This window comes from Manis pentadactyla, chromosome Y (assembly GCF_030020395.1).
Source record: "Manis pentadactyla isolate mManPen7 chromosome Y, mManPen7.hap1, whole genome shotgun sequence".
Classification (NCBI taxonomy): domain Eukaryota; kingdom Metazoa; phylum Chordata; class Mammalia; order Pholidota; family Manidae; genus Manis; species Manis pentadactyla.
Window position 1 is genome coordinate 4,842,078 of NC_080039.1, and position 23,833 is coordinate 4,865,910.

At 38.2% G+C, this 23,833-nt stretch overlaps 1 pseudogene; it reads left to right on the plus strand.

The window, feature by feature from the left end:
* The window catches only part of LOC130682190 (putative bifunctional UDP-N-acetylglucosamine transferase and deubiquitinase ALG13), a 106,822-nt pseudogene that overhangs the window by 40,185 nt on the left and 42,804 nt on the right, over window positions 1-23,833 (plus strand).

Below are 23,833 nucleotides of genomic sequence, written 5' to 3' on the forward strand. Positions count from 1 at the left end.
TGGCTGAATAATACTCAATTGTGTATATGTACCACATCTTCTTTATCCATTCATCTACTGATGGACACTTAGGTTGCTTCCATTTCTTGGCTATTGTAACTAGTGCTGCGATAAACATAGGGGTGCATCTGTCTTTTTCAAACAGGAGTGATGCATTCTTCGGGTAAAATCCTAGAAGTGGAATTCCTGGGTCAAATGGTAAGTCTATTTTGAGCATTTCGAGGAGCCTCCATACTGCTTTCCACAACGGTTGAACTAATTTACATTTCCACCAACAGTGTAGGACAGTTCCCCTTTCTCCAGTACCTTGCCAACATTTGTTGTTGTCTGTCTTTGAATTGGTAGCCATCCTTACTGGTGTGAGGTGATATCTCATTGTGGTTTTTATTTGCACTTCTCTGATAACGAGTAATGTGGAGCATCTTTCCATGTGTCTGTTGGCCACATGAATTTCTTCTTTGGAGAACTGTTCAGCTCCTCTGCCCATTTTTTAATTGGACTATTTGCTTTTTGTTTATTGAGGTGTGTGAGCTATTTATATATTTGGATATCAAGCCTTTATTGGATCTGTCATTTTTTAATATATTCTCCCATACTGTAGGGTACCTTTTTGTTCTATTGATGGTGTCCTTTGCTGTACAGAAGCTTTTCAGCTTCATATAGTCCCACTTGTTCATTTTTGCTTTTTTTCCCCTTGCCCGCGGAGATATGTTCATGAAGAAGTCGCTAATGTTTATGTCCAAGAGATTTTTGCCTATGTTTTTTTTAAGAGTTTTATGGTTTCATGACTTACATTCAGGTCTTTGATCCATTTTGAATTTACTTTTGTGTATGGGGTTAGACAATGGTCCAGTTTTATTCTCCTATATGTAGCTGTCCAGTTTTGCCAGCACCATCTGTTGAAGAGACTGTCATTTCCCCATTGTATGTCCATGCCTCATTTATCGAATATTAATTGACCATATATGTTTGGGTTAATGTCTGGAGTCTGTAATCTGTTCTACTGGTCTGTGGCTCTGTTTTGTGCCTGGAACCAAATTGTCTTGCTTAATATGGCTTTGTAGTAGAGCTTGAAGTTGGAGAGTGATATCCCCCTCACTTTATTCTTCTTTCTCAGGATTGCTTTGGCTATTCAGGGTCTTTGGTCGTTCCACATGAATTTTTGAACTATTTGTTCCAGTTCGTTAAAGAATGTTTTTGGTAATTTGATAGGGATTGCTTCAAATCTGTATATTGCTTTGGGCAGGATGGCCATTTTGACTATATTAATTATTCCTAGCTGTGAGCATGGGATGAGTTTCCATGTGTTAGTGTCCCCTTTAATTTCTCTTAAGAGTGTCTTATGGTTTTCAGGGTATAGGTCTTTCACTTCTTTGGGTAGGTTTATTCCTAGGCATGTTATTCTTTTTGATGCAATTGTGAGTGGAATTGTTTTCCTGGTTTCTCTTTCTATTGGTTCATTATTAGTGTATAGGAAAGCCACAGATTTCTGTGTGTTAACTTTGTATCCTGCAACTTTGCTCTATTCCAGCATCAGTAATAGTAGTAGTTTTGGAGTGGAGTCTTTAGGGATTTTTATGTACACTATCATGTCATCTTCAAATAGTGACAGTTTTAACTTCTTCTTTACCAGTCTGGATTCCTTGTATTTCTTTGTTTTGTCTAATTGCTGTGGCTAGGACCTCCAGTACTATGTTAAATAACAGTGGGGAGAGTGGGCATCCCTGTCTTGTCCCCGATCTCAGAGGAAAAGCTTTCAGCTTCTCGCTGTTCAGTATGATGTTGGCTGTGGGTTTACCATATATGTCCTTTATTAAGTTGAGGTACTTGCCCTGTATACCCATTTTGCTGATGGTTTTTATCACGAATGGATGTTGAATTTTGTCGAATGCTTTTTCAGCATCTATGGGGATGATCATGTGTTTTTGTCTTTCTTTTTGTTTATGTGGTGGATGATGAGGATGGATTTTCGAATGCTGTACCGTCCTTGCATCCCTGGGATGAATCCCACTTGGTCATGGTGTATGATCCTTTTTGATATATTTCTGAATTCGGTTTGCTAATATTCTGTTGAGAATTTTTGCATCTTCGTTCATCAGGGATATTGGTCTGTAATTTTCTGTTTTGGTGGGTTCTTTGCCTGGTTTTGGTATTAGGGTGGTGCTGGCTTCATAGAATGAGTTTGGGAGCATTCCCTCCTCTTCTATTTTTGGGAAAACTTTAAGGAGAATGTGTATTATATCTTCTCTGTATGTCTGATAAAATTCCGAGGTAAATACATCTTGCCCGGGGTTTTATTTCTTGGGTAGTTTTTTGATTACCGCTTCAATTTCTTTGGTGGTAATTGGTTTGTTTAGATTTTGTTTCTTCCTTGGTCAGTCTTGGAAGGTTGTATTTTTCTAGGAAGTTGTCCATTTCTTCTAGGTTTTTCAGCTTGTTAGCATATAGGTTTTCATAGTAGTCTCTAATAATTGTTTGTATTTCTGTTGGGTCCGTTGTGATGTTTCCTTTCTCATTTCTGATTCTGTTGATGTGTGTTGATTCTCTTTTTCTCTTAGTAAGTCTGGCTAGAGGCTTATCTATTTTGTTTATTTTCTCAGAGAACCAGCTTTTGGTTTCATTGATTTTTTTCTATTGTTCTATTCTTTTCAATTTTGTTTATTTCTTCTGTGATCTTTATTATGTCCCTCCTTCTGCTGACTTTAGGCCTCATTTACTCTTCTTTTTACAATTTTGATAATTGTGACGTTAGACTATTCATTTGGGTTTGTTCTTCCTTCTTTAAATATGCCTGGATTGCTATATACTTTCCTCTTTAGACTGCTCTCACTGCGTCCCACAGAAGTTGGGGCTTTGTGTTGTTGTCATTTACCGGATCTCCATTTTAATTTGGTCATTGATCCATTGAGTGTTTAGAAGCATGTTGTTAAGGCTCCATGTGTTTGTGAGCCTTTTTGCTTTCTTTGTACAAGTTTTTCTAGTTTTATGACTTTGTGGTCTGAAAAGTTGTTTGGTAGAATTTCAGTCTTTTTGAATTTACTGAGGCTCTTTTTTGGCCAAGTATGTGGTCTATTCTGGAGAATGTTGCATGTGCACGTGAGAAGAATGTGTATCCTGTTACTTTTGGGTGTTGAGTTCTATAGATGTCTGTTAGGTCCGTCTGTTCTACTGTGTTGTTCAGTGCCTCCGTGTCCTTACTTATTTTCTGCCCGGGGATCTATCCTTTGGGGTGAGTGGAGTGTTGAAGTCTCCTAAAATGAATGCATTGCAGTCTATTTCCTCCTTTAGTTCTGTTAGTATTTGTTTCACAGATGCTGGTGCTCCTGTGCTGGGTGCATATATATTTGTAACGGTTATATCCTCTTGTTGGACTGAGCCCTTTATCATTATGTAATGTCCATATTTATCTCTTGTTACTTTCTTTGTTTTGAAGTCTATTTTGTTTGATACTAGTACTGCAACACCTGCTTTTTCTCCCATTGTTTGCATGAAATATCTTTTTCCCTCCCGTGGCTTTTGGTCTGTGCATGTCTTTGGGTTTGAGGTGAGTCTCTTGTAAGCAGCATGTAGATGGGCCTTGTTTTTTATCCATTCACTGACCCTATATCTTTTGATTGGTTCATTCAGTCCATTTACATTTAGGGTGGTTATCGATAGGTATGTACTTATTGCCATTTCAGGCTTTAGATTCATGGTTACGAAAGGTTCCAGGTTACTTTCCTTACTATCTAAGACTCTAACTTAACTCACTTAGTATGCTGTTACAAACACAATCTAAAGGTTCTTTTCTATTTCTCCTCCTTTTTCTTCCTCCTTCATTTTTTATATATTAGGTATCAAATTCTGTACGTTTTGTCTATCCCTTGATTGACTTTGGGGATAATCAATCTAATTGTTCATTTGCCTTGCAATCAGCTGCTCCACACTCCCTTCCATCATTTTACTACCTCTGGTGACAGCTATCCAACCCTAGGAACACTTCCATCTATAGCAGTCCCTCCAAAATAGGCTGCAGAGATGGTTTGTGGGAGCTAAACTCTCTCAGCTTTTCCTTATCTGGAAATTGTTTAATCCCTCCTTCAAATTTAAATGATAATCTTTCCAGATAAAGTAAGGTTGGTTCCAGGCCCTTCTGCTTCATGGCATTTAATACATCATGCCACTCCCTTCTGGTCTGTAAGGTTTCCACTGAGAAGGCTAATGTTAGCCTGATGGGCTTTCCTTTGTATGTGATCTTATTTCTGCCTCTTGGTGCTTTTAACAGTCTGTCCTTATCCTTGATCTTTCCCGTTTTAATTACTATGTGTCTTGCTGTTGTCTTCCTTGGGTCCCTTATGTTGGGAGATCTGTGGATCTCCGTGGCCTGAGAGACGATCTCCTTCCCCAGATTGGGGAAGTTTTTAGCAACTACCTCCTCAAACACACTTTCTATCCCTTTCTCTCTCTCTTCTTCTTCTTCTCGTATCCCTATAATGCGAATATTGTTCTGCTGGAATTGGTCACACAGTTCTCTCAATATTCTTTCATTTTTAGAGATCCTTTTTTCTCTCTGTGCCTCAGCTTCTTTGTATTCCTCTTCTCTAGTTTCTGTTTCATTTATTGTCTCCTCCACTGTATCCAACCTGCTTTTAATACCCTCCATTGTTCTCTTCTACGATTTGATCTCTGACCTGAGTTCATTCCTGAGTTCTTGGATGTCTTTCCATACCTCCATTAGAATGTTGATAATTTTTATTTTGAACTCTCTTTCAGGAAGAGTCTCGAGGTCCATGTCATTTAAATCTTTCTTGGGAGTTGTATTAATAATTTTACTATGGGGCAGGGTTCCTTTGGCATTTCATGTTTGTATATGGCGCCCTCTAGTGTCCAGAAGCTCTATTCTGGATCTGCTCAGCCTCTGAAGCAATGTCGGGGGTCGCAGGGGAGAGGTACCAGTGCCTTGGGGGAGGAAAGAGCTGTTCCCCGCTTCCCGGCTGCTGTGCCTGTCTCCACCGCCTGAGCCAGTGGGCCGGGCACACAGGTATAAATTTTTGTCTCAGAGCAGCCAGATATGGATCCCTGCTTTCCACAAGTGGCCGGAATCCCAGTCTCCCCAGGAACTCTGTCTGTATTAACTTTCCAACCTGGTAGTCATGCGAGACTCATGAAAGCACCATGAAATGTAGGTTTGTGCTCCCAGAGCAGATCTCTGGAGCTCGGTATTCAGCAGTCCCAAGCCTTCCACTCCCTCCCTGCTCCGTTTCTCTTCCTCCAGCCAGTTAGCTGGGGTCGGGGAAGGGCTCGGGTCCCGCAGAGCTACAGCTCTGGTACTTTACCCTGTTCCATGAGGTCTGCTCTTTTCTCCAGGTGTATGCAGTCTGACACCGTCCTATTTCCTGTTGCTCTTCAGGATTAGTTGTTCCAATTAAATTTTCTCATTGTATTCATTTTTAGGAGGAAGTCTCTGTCTCTCCTCTCACACTACCATCTTTAACCCTCAAAATAGCTCTTCTTCAAGTTTTTTATCTTTTGAGTCCTAGCTGTAAAGCTTGGTGCAACACCTTCATTTTTTTAAAACTGTATTAACACATTTGATTTATTTTTGTAGGTGTGGAAAGTGGTTTGGAGACTCGTGAAAAAGGAAAGCCACTTGTGGTGGTTGTAAATGAAAAATTGATAAGCAATCAGCAGCTGGAATTGTCAAAGCAGTTCTACAAGGACGGACATCTCTTGTATTGTACCTGCAGGTATGCTAGAGACTGATGATTTGACCTATTTAATCTCTCCCTAGCTCTTGCCTACCTGCCTAACCTTTCTGTCTTTTTGACCTCCTACCTTTTCCCACTTCAACTGTCATTTATGTGTTGTATTTCTTTCAAATATAATTTCATTGCATGTGAGTATCTGTGTGTGTGTGTGTGTGTGTGTGTGTGTGTGTGTGCGCGCACATGTATGTATATTCATCTGGACATGCAAGTCACAAGAATATAGTTTTTTAATTTGCTTAGATTTTCTTTATCCAAGGAATGCATTTGCTTATTAATTGAAGTTTTGCCTTCAGTAAATGCACTGGAATCCCTAAATTAAGTTTTTACTCATTCATTAATTCAACTAAACCTAATGAGTGGCAGCCATTACTTTATGTGCTATGGATACAGGGAAATACAAGAGAAAAAGTCCCTTCTTTCATGGTGCTTATGTTCTAGTTGTGGGAGTTAGTAAACAGTTCATAAATAAGCCATCAAGATAGTTACACATGGTGAAATGTGTTGTGAAGAAAATAAGGCAGGATGATGGAATGGCTGTGGTGGGTGAAGACTAATTAGATAAATTCAGGGAAGCCATGACTTGGGTATATAACGTTTGAGGTGATACCTCAGTGACAAGGAAGAAGTAGTAATGGGAAGCTAGAGGCAGAAAGAACAGCAGCAATTGCAAAAGGCCCTAAGTTAGGAATGAACATAGAGTTTGGTGCATTTGAGGAACAGAGGGAAATTTAGTGTGACAGAAGTATAGTGAACAAGGAAGAATGTAGTGTAAAATGAGGCTGAGTGGGGACAGCTCGTATAAGAGTTCTGATTTTATTCTGTTTAATGAGAAGCCATTGGAATATTTTAAGCAAAGGCATTACTTTATGGTAAGGAGTATTATTTTCTAGAAGTATATTAGAATTCTGCAAGAACTGATCAACATCACAATAGAAGGATGAAGAAAATTGCTGTTTTTTTTCCTTACTAATGCTTCTTGAGACAGTAGAAGCTTGACAAAGGGTCAGGTCAGTAATTTCCAATTGTTTGAGTTTAAAAGCTATACTAATTTGATGTTGTAAAAAGTAAAGACCTCAGTGAAGAAGTATTACAAAATAGATAATTTTTAAGTTAAAATAAATTGAAATTAAGATAAATGAATCTTAGAAGAAACTGACTAGAACATATTGAGCTTTTCTTTTAATTTTATGTGTCTCTTAGGCAATTTAAAATAAAAATGAACACCTGTTTATCATTAAATATTTATTGCATGCCTCCTATGTGCCAGGCATTATTATAGGCACTTAGCATACATCACTGAACAAAACAGATTCCTATTCTCATGGAGAGGAGACAGATTTATTGATTGTTTCAAGAGCAGCTGTTGGTGTCCTATTCCCTATAATGATGGAGAAGAGGGAATGTCAGGGTGGTTTTATAATAATAGAAGCCATTCTAGAAAGCATTGTGAGTCAGGGGAGAAACTAGTTAATCAAAATTATGTGGGCTTCAGATAATGGACATATCTGTCCCTGGTAGTTGAGATTATTAGTGGTTAACAGGCATTTCTAAAGAGAATAAACTCTCACCTTCCTAATTGGTTTATGCAAATCAGTTTTTCCCAGTCACTTTTGATGATGATTTTCATTCTAAATGTTGAATCAGCTTTAATTTTATGTTGGTACATTAAAAAAAGAGAAAACATTGATTTCATAAACATATCCTATACTTTGGTTGAAGAGGAGAAAGCTATACAAGTCTCCACTTTATTCATTTTTTACAGTTTTTTAGAAATCTTTCTTTGTTATATTAATTTCAAGAAAGTCATACACATGAATGCCATAAGAATCAGTAATTGGTTGTATTTTTATTTTAGGTATATCATTTATTTGCCCCAAATCTGGGCTGGGTGGTTGTATGTCTATTCTAATTTAAGTGACTGGTTTAATTAAATTTCTGAATAGCTGTATGTTGTGATTTGGAACCTTATTACCGATGTGCATGGTGGCTGTGCATTGCTTAATTGTATATGTATTTATGTTAGAAAATTATTGGCAAAAGGAGTTTTTCCACAATCTTCATGCATGGTTTAGTAGTCTCCCCAGCTTATTGTTCTTATCTGGTAGCTGTTAGTTAAAGTTGCATTTATTCTGTTTTCATAAATTAATTTTACCTCCAATTACATATGCCCAGTCCTGAGAAGTGTTCCAAAGCCATGTGACCACATCAGTTGACATAAGAGAAAAGGTATGTGTTGGATTGATATCGACATATAGTCTCTTCATACTGCTTTAATCTTGGTATGTATATCTGTAGTATTAAAATACTTACTCATGTGCAGTTTGAGAAGCATCACAGTGTGCTTGGAAGTTAGATTCAGTCATCAAGTGGGTAGCAGATGAATTATGGGATTTTCTTCCATGTTACTAATATTTTTCTTCTATTGTTTTAGCACACTTCCTTGGTTATTACAGCCAATGGACTTATCAACACTGAAATGTTTTCCTCCTGGCCAGCCAAAAAAATTTTCTACATTTTTGGATAAAGTTGTTGGATTACAAAAATAAACACTTAAAACTCTGAACACTTTAAAAACACCCCACAAGTCCAGCCTATGGAATATGGTTAAGTCAAATAAAATACATAATACATGTTTGCAGAATAATATAAATTTCCTACATTTATAGAATGTATAGAAAATTTTATGGTGTAAATGTTAGCATTTGGGTCCAAATCCTAATTGCAATTTAATAAATTGATTAGATATGTTTCTCATATTTTCGTAAAAGAAATATGTAGTAAGTATTCATAGGTTTTTGTCCTAGAATCCTAAGTGGATTCAGAATCATGAAAAAAATGAACAAAGCTTAAGAACTTGGACAAGAACCTCAAAGATGGTTACTAGTTTGAATTTTAAAAATGAAATAGTAACAAACTTCTTAAAAAAGAGCAAAGAGCACCTTTAGCTTCTTAATCCAAGGAACCAAATTTTTTAAAAAAGACAAGCAAAAATGATGCATTGTGCTCTGAAATAAAAAGCTCAGTAGTTACCTAAAAGAAATGAACAAGATTAACTATCAAGTCATTTGATGTATTGTACTTGGAGAAACTCTTTTTATCCTGAAGGGTGAAGTGGATGTGTTTGTTCACTTTCCTCTAAAATACAAATAGAAAGTGACAAAATAATCTTGCCTGATGTCAAAGCTTTACTGGTTTGAGAAGAGTAAATCAGGAAAGACTTAACGCCAATAGGACTTGATGTTATTTTTTAAGGCCCTCTCTTGCAGTGGTATTGAAACATTTATTGTAACATCAGAGGAATTGATAATTTATGTGCTTAGAAAATTAGTTGTACAAATGTGTAAGTGATCTGATGTGTGTAATGCCTAAATATATCATTCAGAGTTCACACAATTGAAGATACACATATATTAAGGAATTCTGATGAACAGAGATTACCTTTAAGACCAAAAAGTAAACCAGATAAGCCATGAGTGTTCATAGTTTCCTGGTGGAAATTTTAGATATAATCCATTCATAAAACAAGAGCATTCACTATGAAGACCTACTTTCCACTGTATTATCCCAAAATGTTGAATATTCTAAACATTTGACTGGGGATGCATTATGTGATGTTTTTGTAGATTTATTTTCCTCATTGTGTTTTACTTAAGCTAATGTTTATTAAAAATAAATTCTTACTAATGGTAGAAGGTGGTGGCTAAGAAGTACTCTGGGTAGCAGGAGGAAGCCAACTTGGATTACAATTTTGCTGAGAATAAGCTTAAAAGTGAGTGAGTTGCATCTACATGGGTAGGAATTCACAGCACCATAATCATAATTGTATAGTATTTTGATGTGCTCATGTTGTAGAAAAGGCCCTATTCAAATATATGGGGATAATTTGACTTCTGTGCTTTTAAAGTGTTTCTCTGGTTTGAGAAAAACAATTGTGGCTTAAAATTTATGTTTACTCAATCTTTCATCATTTTATGTCATGAAGGACTAACCATAGAGAAACAGGAACAAGTGAAAGGTTTACTTAGAACATCAGACAGCTGAAAAGCAACATAGGGCCCCACAACCTTGGCTTTTTTAATTTCCCTAAGAATACATAACCCAGATTCAGTTTTTTTGTTTAGCAGAAGCTTAAGTCAGTGGTGTCGACTGTGTGTAATGACATCCCTTTGATTACATATTTATGAGAATTGTATCAGTTGTGGGGTTTAAAAATCAAAGGATATCTTCGCATCGATTTGATTTGGCGGGAATCCTCAAGATCGTCTAGTCCAATCTCATCATCTTCTCAGTTGAGAAAGAAGGTCAGAGGTTATAGCTTGTCTAACAGCCTTTGGCAGAGCTGCCATTAGAAGCAGCTCCTCGACTCCTACTCCTGTGCTCTTTCCACCATACCATAATATATGTTGTAAGCTTTTTGTTTCTTTATAGTTTTGTTTAGTGTTTAGTTACTTTAATCTTCAGAGGAAACTTGTTCATTTCCAGAAGCTGTTCATCTCATTTCAGTTGGAATTGAACACTTTGTGTATTTAAGTTTTCTGTTGGTGTATGACAGCCTTACCTCAGACTTATAAATCTGTCATTCCTGAGTGTTTGCAGTCTAGCAAGATGTTCTGAGTGGGATTGGTACTAGATTGAATGAGTGAGGGCTTTAAGACAAATAACTAGATTTTTGGAGTTGGAAGAGAATTTTAAATATACCAGATGGAAACCACTCATTTTACAGATAAGGAAAGAGGCAAAGATGAATTAATTGCCAAGTTTACATGGCATTGGTCCTTATGAAAAAATTAATGATAATCAAAATTCTATTAGAAATAATTTGCTCAGTGGAGTGAAATCACTTTGGTGTTATTACAAGACAGAGCTTCAGGTTCTTGAAAGCAATGAGTAAGTGGAGTGCACTTTATTTAATAGCAGCTTTCTGCTGCACGTATTTCGAGTTCCAGGAATAAGGAAGCAATAGAGAAAGGTTAGTATTTTGAGAAATTTGCATCGTGGATAGGTTCAGAGGTGGAAAAGTAATAGTTAGAAAGTTGATGTTGGAGTAGGTAAAAGATGATGTGAGGTTATAGGATGATGGGAAAGATTTTAGATTACTGTGCTTACAATTTTGGAGGAAAAGTAAGAGCTGGTAGGATTTGGTGTTAGGTAAGAAAGAGTATATGAAAGTACTGTCAGGTTTTTTTAATTTCAGGCGCCTTAGAGCACTACTTTGTATGCCTTTAATGGCAAATAATGCAGACACACAGGGAAGTGTAAAAATATGTTCATTCTGATATTTTCAGTCTGAGAAACTCTTCCTCAGACTAAGTCATTAATGACTAGCATGATCTAGATAATTTTCTTGGCCCTTTATTATGGTATAAGCACTTAATCCCACTGATTTGTTCACATATAAAATTTTCAGAGATGACCAGGAATCTTTACACAGTCTGAGAAATGAGATCTATCGGTGAATTACTAGAAATTAATTTTTGAGAACAATTTGGAATGAGTAGTCCTGATAGCTATGCAGTAATCAATTTTCTGCTGTACAATTAGTTTCACATTTCTGTGGGGGAGTAGGGAATGAAAAATAGTGCCTGTTGCGTGCTTAGTAATATATCAGGTACTATTCAGAGCACTTTACACATATGAGTACATTTAATCTTTATAATAACCCTATGAAATAGTTACTATTATCTCATTTTACAAACGAGGAGAATGGGCTCAGAGCATAATGTGAAAAAGGAGTTTCATGTTAAATGAAGTGTCCAAAAGATGGCTTTGGAATTGTAATTGGAACACTGAATTATATTTCCACCATTTGTGGGGATAAGGATAGAATATTTGAAATCCAAGAAATTTTGATGGTATGATAGCCACAGGTACTTAATATACTTCAATTTTCACATTGCTATTTAGAATTATACAATTCATGTGGAGAAATTTTCCCAGTAGGTTTACCTAGTTGCAAGTTCTTTACTGGTTCTTTTGTTTTCTCTTTAAATATTTGTGTTTTAGCTTCCATTTTTGTTCTTTAATGTACTTATATTTCCTTGGTATTGTTATCACTTCCACAGCTTGTACTACTGATTGCCCTATCTATAGTCCTCCATCCAGTTGCCTTTTGGTCTTGTTTGTCTGTTAGCTCTCTAGGCACCTTAAACGATGTGCCCCAAACTAAAATCATATTTCTCCTTTTCATCCTTCTGAGATCCTTATCACCATTTAGTGGTAATAATGGTGTTACCGTTTAGTCAGTCCCCCACGCTTTAACTCTTAATCTCCAACACTGTATTGGTCACCATGTATTCTGAGCTTTACCTCCTAAGTGTCTCATGCCCATTTATTTCCTTATTTAGTATTTTAACAAAAATGCATAGTAAGACTTTTTTGTATCACAGGACTCAAGACAGGATTCCTGGCCTGGAGGAATGCTCATACAGTGTAGTTGAGGATGAACTGTTTTACTCATTCTTGAAGCCTCTGCCTGAAACACTTTAGGCTTTCGATAAATGATAAGTGTACTTTTGTAACTTAGTATTCTTTTCTCATTATCTTGCTTAGGAGTTGGTACTGGTTTTAGGAAATACTGTCATCACGCACATACTCATTTCATACAGTCTTTGACTTGACTCCAAAGTATTATGTCTCTTGTTCAGGAGGAAGTTGTGACCCTCACATTGTATGGTGAGTTTGTAGGATCAAGCATTTACAGGAGTAGCATCTAAAACATAGCGGTGCCTATCCTGTGTAATGTCTTAATGGTGTTTAAGTGTCTCTCATAATGGTGCTTATTGGGGATATTTTGGTAAAATGTGATGTAAATTAGTTTTATTAAAAGCAGTAGCTATAGTGTTTTTCAGTAAAAGACTCTGTGGATAAAGGTTAAGGATAACTGCTGAATGACATTTAATTTGGTTCCCTGTTAGTTGATTAATTCCTGAAGTATTTTAGCACAATCTTAATATTGTATGGTCTTTTAATTCTTATAATTTTTGTAGGTGACTAGACAAAAGGCGAGCAAATCTAGTTAGCTTCCAACAGGAAAGTACAATATATGCTTCTTGATTGATACTGATTCCTGTAAAATATTTTGAGACGTTTATATATTGTTATATACCATCTATTAACATTTCAGAAACTTTTAGATCTTTATTGTCTTTATGAATTTTTACCACATTCTGGTCAAAATTATTTATTATGATTGGCACTGATTTTATTTTAATGACTACAGTCCTATTCTTTAAGGCAGTAGTTCTTAAGCTTCCTTGGGTTGTGCAGTCCTTCAAAATATTTAAAACTATTGCTCCTCTCCCTACTGGCACATACACACATTTTGCAGTGAATGACATTTCAGGGAGTTTAAAGATGCCTTGAGGCCCTAAGTAAAGAATCCTTAGACTAAGGGCAACTTCAGTAACTTCATTCCTGCTTGTAGGAATTATAGGTCATTGCTTATTATAATTATTAGACTCCTTTATAATTAAATCCTTTTGTTAAGTACATTTGAGTTTAATAATTCCCAGTTTTTAAAATAATATAGCAAATTATAAACTTTTCTCATCAAGTTTAACACATAACCAAACAACATGTTTTGAAACTAACCTTCATATTATTAACCCAGTATTTATAACCCCCAATGGCTTGTGTAGCACTGTTTCTAATTGGTGAAAGGAACTAAATGGAATTTAGTAATTAGTTTTAGGGTATACTGCATTAGGCTATTTGGTAAACCTGTACAGTAATTTAGTTATTAACTGTCAAGTGTGCTTCTAAAGTATTTGTTTCCTGAGCTGGTAGTCACTGTTGGAGCTGTCTGTGAGAAGCCACATAGTGCATCTTTTTTACTGTTCATTTTCTCTTTTGTACAGAATGTACTGGTTATTTCTCCACTGCCAGTATGAAGTGGGTGGATAATAAGTGCACCAAATATAGGAGTGAAAAACATTCCTAAATCCTTAACCTAACTAATATTCTGGATCTTAGTTTCCCCATTTGTGAATTAGTAAAACTAACTTCCTTCACTGGTGTTTTCTAAGATATAAAACCAATTATGTGGAAAGTTTGAAAATAAATGTCAAAATAAGACCTTTTCTCTTGGTTAAGAGTTTTTGTTTTAAGAAATAGGAATAGTCTTAGAGATAGTTCCCTAGAATTCACAGTAGACAGTCCTAAGTAATACACAAAGCAAAGTCCTCACTGACACCAAATTTCACATTTAAATTCATATTCAGTCTCTGGTTGGGGTTATAGAAAATTGAAGTGAATGGGCATTTCCAGCGCATCAAAACAAAAGAATGGTCTGGTCTTTATTCTCCCTTTCCTCAGTGCCCTGTCTGTCTATAGAGTGATGAGACATTGCAAATAACATAAATAAAAAATGAAACCAAAACAAAAATCCTCAGTATTTCTGTGTAAATATGATATATTTTTTAAGCAAGTACCGTTTTCCTCTTTTCTTATCTGTATAGGCATGCTTCAGGTGGAAGTGGGGAAGAGAAGAAAATGAAAGCAAGTAGTTCTTGGTAATGTTTCTTCTGTTTTGTATATCTGAGAAGGATCACTGCTTTATTGGAAATCAATTCTTCCTTGTCTCTATTGTCTTCATTAAACCTGAGGAGGAGGTTGAATAGGGCTGTGTGGCCATATTTTATTGTAGAACCATTGTGTTCCCTTACAAATAGTGCCTTACTAATTCTGTTTAAATGTCTACCATGAAAGAAAGTGACGGGTTCTAGTTGAGGGGGCTGTTAAAAAGTGTTTTTAAAGAAACTTTACCATCATATTTTTCATTAATGAAAGACATTAAAAATAAGTTATCAGAGTTGATGTATTCCCCAAATTGTCCCCATGTTTTTTGGTGCTAAAAATAATTGAAATAAATGATTTAGTATTAGTTTCTAAAATTCCGATTGTCTTCGCAGCAGGTTCTGCCACAAGTTGTTACGTACATGTGTTTGTTATCTCTTTTTTCCCCGTTTTATTTACATACAATTGACATAATACAATTGACTTATATAATTGTATCATATAATTCAGTTATATGATCAATCACCACACAGTTACAAGTTTTGTTGTCTTTTTAAAAATCTAGGTCTATTTCTTTCATTTAGTAATGCAAGATTTATTATTCATTTTTATGTGGCCGAGTCAACCCTACATTTTGCTAGAATGTTAATTCCTCTATGCGCTATTTTCATGGTTAATGTGGATCATTAATTTGACAATATAAATATATTATCCATCATTGAATCACAGAGAATCAGAGTTCCTTAGACATGAACGGGTGCTTAGAGGTCACGCAACCCATCTCCTTTATTTTACAAATGAGGAAACTCACCCAGAGAGATTGAAGGGGCATAATCAAGTTCATAACACTCTTTTCATGGTACCATGATGCCTCTCAGAAACTAAAATAATTCAAGAGCATCATGTCCCATATACATTTACAACTATACTTTGTATATTACAGGTAATACATGCTTTAGAAATATTCCAAGCGTATACCTCATTTGTTTGAAATATGAAGGAGTGTTCTTAGAGTTAAAACTGCTAGTATTCATATGTTGTACTACAAAAAAGAAATAGTTTTAGAAATTAAAAAAATTATATATTTTTATTTTGGTATCCTTACTCTACAATTACATGAGGAACATTATGTTCACTAGAATCCCCCCATCACCAAGTTCCCTCCACATTCCCCATTGCAGTCATTGTCCATCAGTGTTGTAAGATGTTGTAGAATCACTACTTGCCTTCTCTGTGTGTACAGCCCTCCCCGTGAAACCCCCCCACATTATACATGCTAATCATAATGAACCCTTTATCCCCCACCCACCTTATTCCCTCCCTTCCCACCTGGTCCTTTTCCCTTAGGTAACTGTTAGTCCATTCCTGGGTTCTGTGAGTCTTCTGGTGTTTTTGCTCCTTCAGCTTTTCCTTTGTACTTAATACTCCACAGATCAGTGAAATCACTTGATACTTGTTTGTGTCCGCCTGGCTTATTTCACCGAGCATAATACCCTCTAGCTCCATCCCTGTTGTTGCAACTGGTAGGATTTGTTTTCTTCTTAAGGCTGAATAACATTCCATTGTGTGTAGGTACCACATCTTCTTTATCCATTCATCTAGTGATGGACACTTAGGTTGCTTCCATTTCTTGGCTGTTGTGAATAGTGCTGGAATAAACATAGGGGTGCATTTGTCTTTTTCAAATGGGGCTCCTGCGTTCTTAGGGTAAATTCCTAGAAGTGGAATTCCTGGGTCAAATGGTATTTCTGTTTTTAGTTTTTTGAGGGGAACCTCCATACTGCTTTCCACAATGGTTGAACTAGTTTACATTCTGACCAGCAGTGTAGGAGGGTTCCCCTTTCTCCACAACCTCACCAGCATTTGTTGTTGTTTGTCTTTTGGATTTGTGGCAATCCTAATGTTGTGGTTTTAATTTGCATTTCTCTGATGACAAGTGATATGGAGCATCTTCTCATGTGTCTGTTTGCCGTCTGAATTTCTTCTTTGGAGAAGTGTCTGTTCAGATCATGTGTCCATTTTTTAATTGGTTGATTTGCTTTTACTTTGTTGAGGTGCATGAACCCTTTATATATTTTGGATGTCAACCCTTTATCAGATCTGTCATTTATGAATATATTCTCCCATACTGTAGGATGCCTTTTTGTTCTATTTGTAGTGTTCTTTGCTGTACAGAAGCTTTTCACTTTGGTGTAGTCCCACTTGTTCATTTTTGCTTTTGTTTCCCTTCCCCGGGGCGATATGTTCATGGAGAAGTTGCTCATGTTTATGTGCAAGAGAATTTTGCCTATGTTTTTTTCTAAGAGTTTTATGGTTTCATGACTCACATTCAGGTCTTGGATCCATTTCGAATTTACTTTTGTGTGTGGGTTTAGACAGTGATCCAGTTTTATTCTCTTACATGTAGCTGTCCAGTTTTGCCAACACTAGCTGTTGAAGAGGCTGTCATTTCCCCTTTGTAAGTCCATGGCTCCTTTATCATGTATTAACTGACCGTATATGTTTGTATTTATATCTGGACTCTCTGTTCTGTTCCACTGGTCTGTGCATCTGTTCTTATGCCAGTACCAAATTGTCTTGATTACTGTGGCTTTTTAGTAGAGCTTGAAGTTGGGAGCGAGACCCCCTCGCTTTATTTTTTCTTCTCAGGATTGCTTTGGCCATTCAGGGTCTTTGTGGATCCATTTGAATTTTCCATCTATTTTTTCCAGTTCGTTAAAGAATGCTGTTGGTATTTTGATAGGCATTGCATTGAATCTGAGGATTGTTTTAGGCAGGATTGCCATTTAGACAATATTAATTCTTCCTAGCCAAGAGCATGGGTTGAGTTTCCATTTGTTAGTGTCCTCTTTAATTTCTTTAAGAGTGTCTTGTAGTTTTCAGGGTATAGGTCTTTTACTTCCTGGCTTAGGTTTATTCCTAGGTATTTTATTCTTTTTGATGCAATTGTGAATGGAATTGTTTTCCTGCTTTCGCTTTCTGCTAGTTCATCGTGAGTGTATATGAAAGCAACAGATTTCTGTGTATTAATTTTGTATTCTGCAACTTTGCTGAATTCAGATATTAGTTCTAGTTGTTTTACAGTGGAGTCTTTAGGGTTTTTTATGTACAATATCATGTCATCTGAAAATAGTGACAGTTTGACTTCTTCTTTACCAATCTGGATGCCTTATATCTCTTTGTTTTGTCTAACTGCCGTGTCTAGGACCTCTAGTACTATGTTGAACAACAGTGAGGAGAGTGGGCATCCCTGTCTTCTTCCCGATTGCAGAGGAAAAGCTTTCAGCTTCTCACTGTTAAATATGATGTTGGCTGTGGCTTCATCATATATGGCCTTTGTTATGTTGAGGTACTTGCCCTGTATACCCATTTTGTTGAGACTTTTTTTTATCATGAATGGATGTTAACTTTTGTTGAATGCTTTTTCAGCATCTATGGAGATGATCATGTGTTTTTGTCCTTCTTTTTGTTTATGTGGTGGATGATGATGGATTTTTGAATGTTCTACCATCCTTGCGTCCCTGAGGTGAATCCCACTTGGTCATGGTGTATGATCCTCTTGATGTATTTTTTAATTCAGTTTGCTAATATTCTGTTGAGTATTTTTACATCTTTGTTCATCAGGGATATTGGTCTGTAATTTTCTTTTTTGATGGGGTCTTTGCCTGGTTTTGGTATAAGAGTGATGCTGGCTTCATAGAATGAATTTGGATATATTCCCTCCTCTTCTGTTTTTTGGAAAACTTTTAAGGAGAATGGGTTTGATGTCTTCTCTATATGTGTCATAAAATTCAGCAGTGAATCCATCGGGACCAGGGGTTTTGTTCTTGGGTACTTTTTTGATTTACCACTTCAATTTCGTTGCTGGTAATTGGTCTGTTTATATTTTCTGCTTCTTCCTTGGTCAGTCTTGGAAGGTTGTATTTTTCTAGGAAGTTGTCCATTTCTCTTAGGTTTCCCAGCTTGTTAGCATATAGGTTTTCATAGTAGTCTCTAATAATTCTTTGTATTTCTGCGGGGTCCGTCGTGATTTTTCCTTTCTCGTTTCTGATACTGTTGATTTGTGTTGACTCTCTTTTCCTCTTAATAAGTCTGGCTAGAGGCTTATCTATTTTGTTTATTTTCTTGAAGAACCAGCTCTTGGTTTCATTGATTTTTGCTATTGTTTTATTCTTCTCAATTTTATTTATTTCTTCTCTGATCTTTGTTATGTCCCTCCTTCTGCTGACCTTAGGCCTCATTTGTTCTTCTTTTTCCAATTTCGATAGTTGTGACATTAGACCGTTCATTTGGGATTGCTCTTCCTTTTTTAAATATGCTTGGGTTGCTATATACTTTCCTCTTAAGACTGCTTTTGCTGTGTCCCACAGAAGTTGGGGCTTAGTGTTGTTGTTGTCATTTGTTTCCATATATTGCTGGATCTCCATTTTGATTTGGTCATTGATCCATTGATTATTTAGGAGCGTGTTGTTTGGCCTCCATGTGTTTGTGAGCCCTTTTGCTTTCTTTGAACAGTTTATTTCTAGTTTAATGCCTTTGTGGTCTGAAAAGTTGGTTGGCAGGATTTCAGTCTTTCGGAATTTACTGAGGCTCTTTTTGTGTCCTAGTATGTGGTCTATTCTGGAGAATGTTCCATGTGCACTTGAGAAGAATGTGTATCCTGTTGCTTCTGGATGTAGAGTTCTGTAGATGTCTATTAGGTCCATCTGTTCTAGTGTGTTGTTCAGTGCCTCTGTGTCCTTACTTATTTTCTGTCTGGTAGATCTGTCCTTTGGAGTGAGTGGTATGTTGAAGTCTCCTAGAATGAATGCATTGCATTCTATTTCCTCCTTTAGTCCTGTTAATATTTGTTTCAGGTATGTTGGTGCTCCTGTATTGGGTGCATATATATTTATAATGGTTATATCCTCTGGATGGACTGAGCCCTTTATCATTATGTAATGTCCTTCTTCGACTTTTGTTACTTTCTTTATTTTGAAGTCTGTTTTGTCTGATACCAGAATTGCAACACCTGCTTTCTTCTCTCTGTTGTTTGCTTGAAATATCTTTTTCCCTCCCTTGACTTTAAGTCTGTGCATGTCTTTGGGTTTGAGGTGAATCTCTTGTAAGCAGCATATGGATGGATCTTGCGTTTTTATCCATTCTGTTACTCTGTGTCTTTTGATTGTTGCATTCAGTCAATTTACATTTAGGGTGATTATTGAAAGGTATGAATTTATTGCCATTGCAGGCTTTAAGTTTTTGGTTACCAAAGGTTTAGGGTTAGCTCCTTTACTATCTTACTGTCTAACTTAACTCGCTTGTTGAGCTATTATAAATGCGGTCTGATGATTCTTTATTTCTCTCCCTTCTTATTCCTCCTCCTCCCTTCTTCATATGTTGGGTGTTTTGTTGTGTGCTCTTTTTAGGAGTGCTCCCATCTAGAGCAGTCCCTGTAGGATGCCCTGTAGAGGTGGTTTGTGGGAGGCAAATTCCCTCAACTTTTGCTTGTCTGGGAATTGTTTAATCCCTCCTTCATATTTAAATGATATTCGTGCTGGATACAGTAGTCTTGGTTCGAGGCCCTTCTGTTTCATTGCATTAAGTATATCATGCCATTCTCTTCTGGCCTGTAGGGTTTCTGTTGAGAAGTCTGATGATAGCCTGATGGGTTTTCCTTTGTAGGTAACCTTTTTTCTCTCTCTGGCTGCCTGTAATACTTTGTCCTTGTCTTTGATCTTTGCCATTTTAATTATTATGTGTCTTGGTGTTGCCCCCCTTGGATCCCTTGTCATGGGAGTTCTGTGTACCTCTGTGGTCTGAGAGGCCATTTCTTCCCCTAGTTTGGGGAAGTTTTCAGCAATTATTTCTTCAAAGACATTTTCTATCCCCTTTTCTCTCTCTACTTCTTCTGGAATACCTGTAATTCTTATATTGTTCCTTTTCGTTTGGTCACTGAGCTCTCTTAAAATTCTTTCATTGCTGGATATCCTTTTATCTCTCTCTGCATCAGCTTCTCTGCGTTCCTGTTCTCTGTTTTCTAGTCCATTAATGGTCTCTTGCATCTCGTCCATTCTGTTTTGAAGTCCTTCCAGAGCTTGTTTTATTTCTGAATTCTCCTTCCTTAGTTCTTGCATATTTCTCTGCAAGTCCATCAGGATGGTTATGACTTTTGTTTTGAATTCTTTTTCAGGAAGACTGGCTAAATCTATCTCCCCAGGTTCCTTCTCAGGGGAAGATGTAGCAGATGCCGAAGCTGTCTGGGTTAGTCTTGTCTGGATCATATTTTTTTGCCTTTTCATGTTGACAGGTGCTATTGACTGTCAGCTGGGAGGGCCAAAATTTTCACTTGCTACTGGCCTTTCTTTACTGGGACAACTGCGACCCCTAGTGGCTTGTGTTGGGTAATTGCGTGTAGACTGGGTCTTTGTGTCTTGCCTGGCTGGAAGGGAGAAATTTCCCTTTCTGTGGGCGGAATTTGTCTCAGGGTGCTTCTCTGCTTTCGCAGCGCCGGGTGGGGTAATGGATGGGGGGGCTGCTTGACTGTTTGCCTCCGTGAGGGGTCTCAGAGCTGTTGCCCAGGGGGTTAGTGCACCCGGTTTTCCCTGTAATTTCCAGCTGCTGTACTGTGACCTGGGTTGTTTCCATCAAGCTGTTAAGTCCCTGTCCCTTTAAGACTTTCAACAAGCCCCCGCTTTTCTTTGTCACAGGGGCATCAGCTTCGGCACCCGCTCAGAGGTCTTACTCCCTGTTCCCCCAGTATCCAGGGCCCCCTGGGCACCTACTGTGTTTGCGTTCTGGCCCGGATGGCGGGGGCTGGGTGTTCGGCAGTCCTGGGCTCCGTCTCCCTCCCGCTCTGCCTATTCTTCTCCCGCCGGGAGCTGGGGGGAGGGGCGCTCGGGTCCCGCGGGGCCGGGGCTTGTATCTTACCCCTTTCATCAGGCGCTGGGTTCTCGCTGGTGTAGCTGCAGTCTGGCCACTGTCCTGCGTCTTCTGGTCTCTCTTTTAGGGCTAGTTGTGTTTGTTGTATTTTCAAAAGTATATATGTTTTTGGGAGGAGATTCCCACTGTCGTACTCACGCCGCCATGTTGGCTCTGCCTCTAGTCAAAGACACTTTCTATCCCTTTTTCTCTCTCTTCTTCTGGTAGCCCTATAATGCGAATATTGTTCCGTTTCGATTGGTCACACAGTTCTCTTAGTATTTTTTCATTCCTGGAGATCCTTATATCTCTCTCTGCCTCAGCTTCTCTGTGTTCCTGTTGTCTGAGTTCTATTCCATTAACAGCCTCTTGCACCTCATCCAGTCTTCTCTGAAGTGCTTTCAAAGATTGTTTTTCCTCTGTATTCTCCCTCCTAACTTGATCCTTTAGCTTTTGCGTATTTCTCTCCAGGTCCATCAGCATGGTTATGACCTTTATTTTGAATTCTTTTTCAGGAAGATTGGTTAAATGTATCTGCTTAGGCTCCCTCTCAGGGGTTGTCTTGGTGATTCTGGACTGGATCAGATTCTTCTGCCTTTTTATGGCTATAGAGGTAGTTGTGGGCAGTTTGTGTGTGTGTTAGCTGCAAGAGCAAAGTCCCTTCATGCTTTCTGGTCGCCTTGCCCTCCTCACTGCCTCTGCTGGTTACCCACCCACAGGTAGCAGCTTCCGGTTTTATTTCCTGAGCCGCCATGGGCGGGGCAGCCATCAGGGCATCCCAGGCTCTACAGGGAGTGGCAGGCATGCTGGGTACACTCTGATGCACGAACTGCGACCTTTAGTGCCTTGTCTCGGCTCCCTCTGTTTGTGTGTGCTGGCGGGGCCTCTGAGTCTGCCCCAGCTGGCTGCAGAGGATTCTCTGGGCAGTTGCTGTGGGCGCAGCTGCTCTCAGGCTGCTCACCTGCTATGGCAGGTCTGCCCCGGAGGGGGGATGGGCGGGAGCCTGTTTGTCGCCTTGAGGGGCCTCACAGATGCGCTGCCTCCCAGGGGGCTGGAGCGCCTGAATTTCCCCTGGATTCCCAGCTGCTGGGCTTAGTGTGCCGGCATGCTTCCATCCAGCTGTGAGGCCCCTGTCCCTTTAAGACTTTCAAAAATCACTCGCTTTTCTTTTGTCCCAGGGGAGCCGGCTGCAGGGACCTGCTTGCAGCTTTTACTGTTCTGTTTCCCTAATATCCAGCATACCACGCAACGTGTGTCTGTGCTCCCAGTACGGATGACTAGGGCTGGGTGTTTAGCAGCCCTGGGCTTCCACTCCCTTCCCGCTCTGACTCCTCTCCTCCCGCGGGGGAGCTGGGGTCGGGGGTGGGATGCTCGGGTTCCGCCGGGCCACGGTTTGTATCTTACCCCCTTCGTGAGGCACTGAGTTCTTGCCGATGTGGATGTAGCCTGGCTGTTGTACTGTATCTTCTGGTCTTTCTTGGAGTAATAGTTGTATTATTTGTACTTTCAAAAATATATATGGTTTTGGGAGGAGATTTCGACTGCCCTACTCACCCCGCCATCTTGGCTCCTATGTTATTTATTTTTAAATTTAAATATAACAAAGTATTTTTCTTTTACAGTTCGGTAAGATTTTACAAATGCATAATCGTGTAACCACTACTATACTCAAGGTACATAACTCCATATGTTCTTTCTGCCATCCCTTTTTAGTCAGCCCTTCCCTGCAGTCCTAACTAGTGACAACTGATCTGTTTACCCTTATTATGGTTTTGTCTTTTCCAATATGTCATAAAAATGTAGTCATAAAGTGTGTAGCCTTTTGAATCTGTCTTCTTTCACTTGCCACAGTGCATTTGAGATTCATGCATGTTCTTGTGTATATCCATACCTAACTTTTTATTGCTAAGGAGTATTCTGTTGTATGAATGCCATGGTTTGTCCATTTACCAGTTGAAGTGTGTTTGGATTGTTTCCAGTTTTAGGGGAATCATGGTTATGAATAAAGCTGCTATAAACACTGATGCATGGGTTTTTGTGTGGACTTAAGTTTTCTATTTCTCTTGAACAGATAGCCAGAAATGGGATTGCTGTGCCATATGGTAACTCTCTCCTTATAAGAATTGCCAAACTATTTTGCCAGAGTTCCTGTATTGATTTATAGTCTTAACAGCAACATATGAGAGTTCCAGTTGCACTGCATCCTTGGCAACACTTCAGTTGTTACTATCAGTCTTAAAAAATGTGTTTTAGTCATTCTATGATGTATGTAGTGGTATCTCATTAAAGATATGCAGATGGCCAATAGGCACATGAAGTATGCTCGACCATATTAGCCATAGAGAAATGCAAAGCAAAACCACAAAGAGATACCACTTCATATCTACTAGGATGGCTAAAGAGATAACAGTAAGTGTTGGTAGGATGTGGAGAAACAGGAACCCTCAAAATGCTGGTAAGAATGTAAAATGGTGAAGCTGCTGTGGAAAAACAGTCTGATAGTTCCTTGAACAGTCAAATGTAGAGTTATGTGATTCAGCAACTCCATTCCTAGGTATTACCCAATAAAATGGAAACACGTCCAAACAATAACTTGTCTATGACTTTATAATAGCATTAGTCATAATAGGCAAAAAGTAGAAAGGAACCCAAATGTCTATCAACTCATAAAT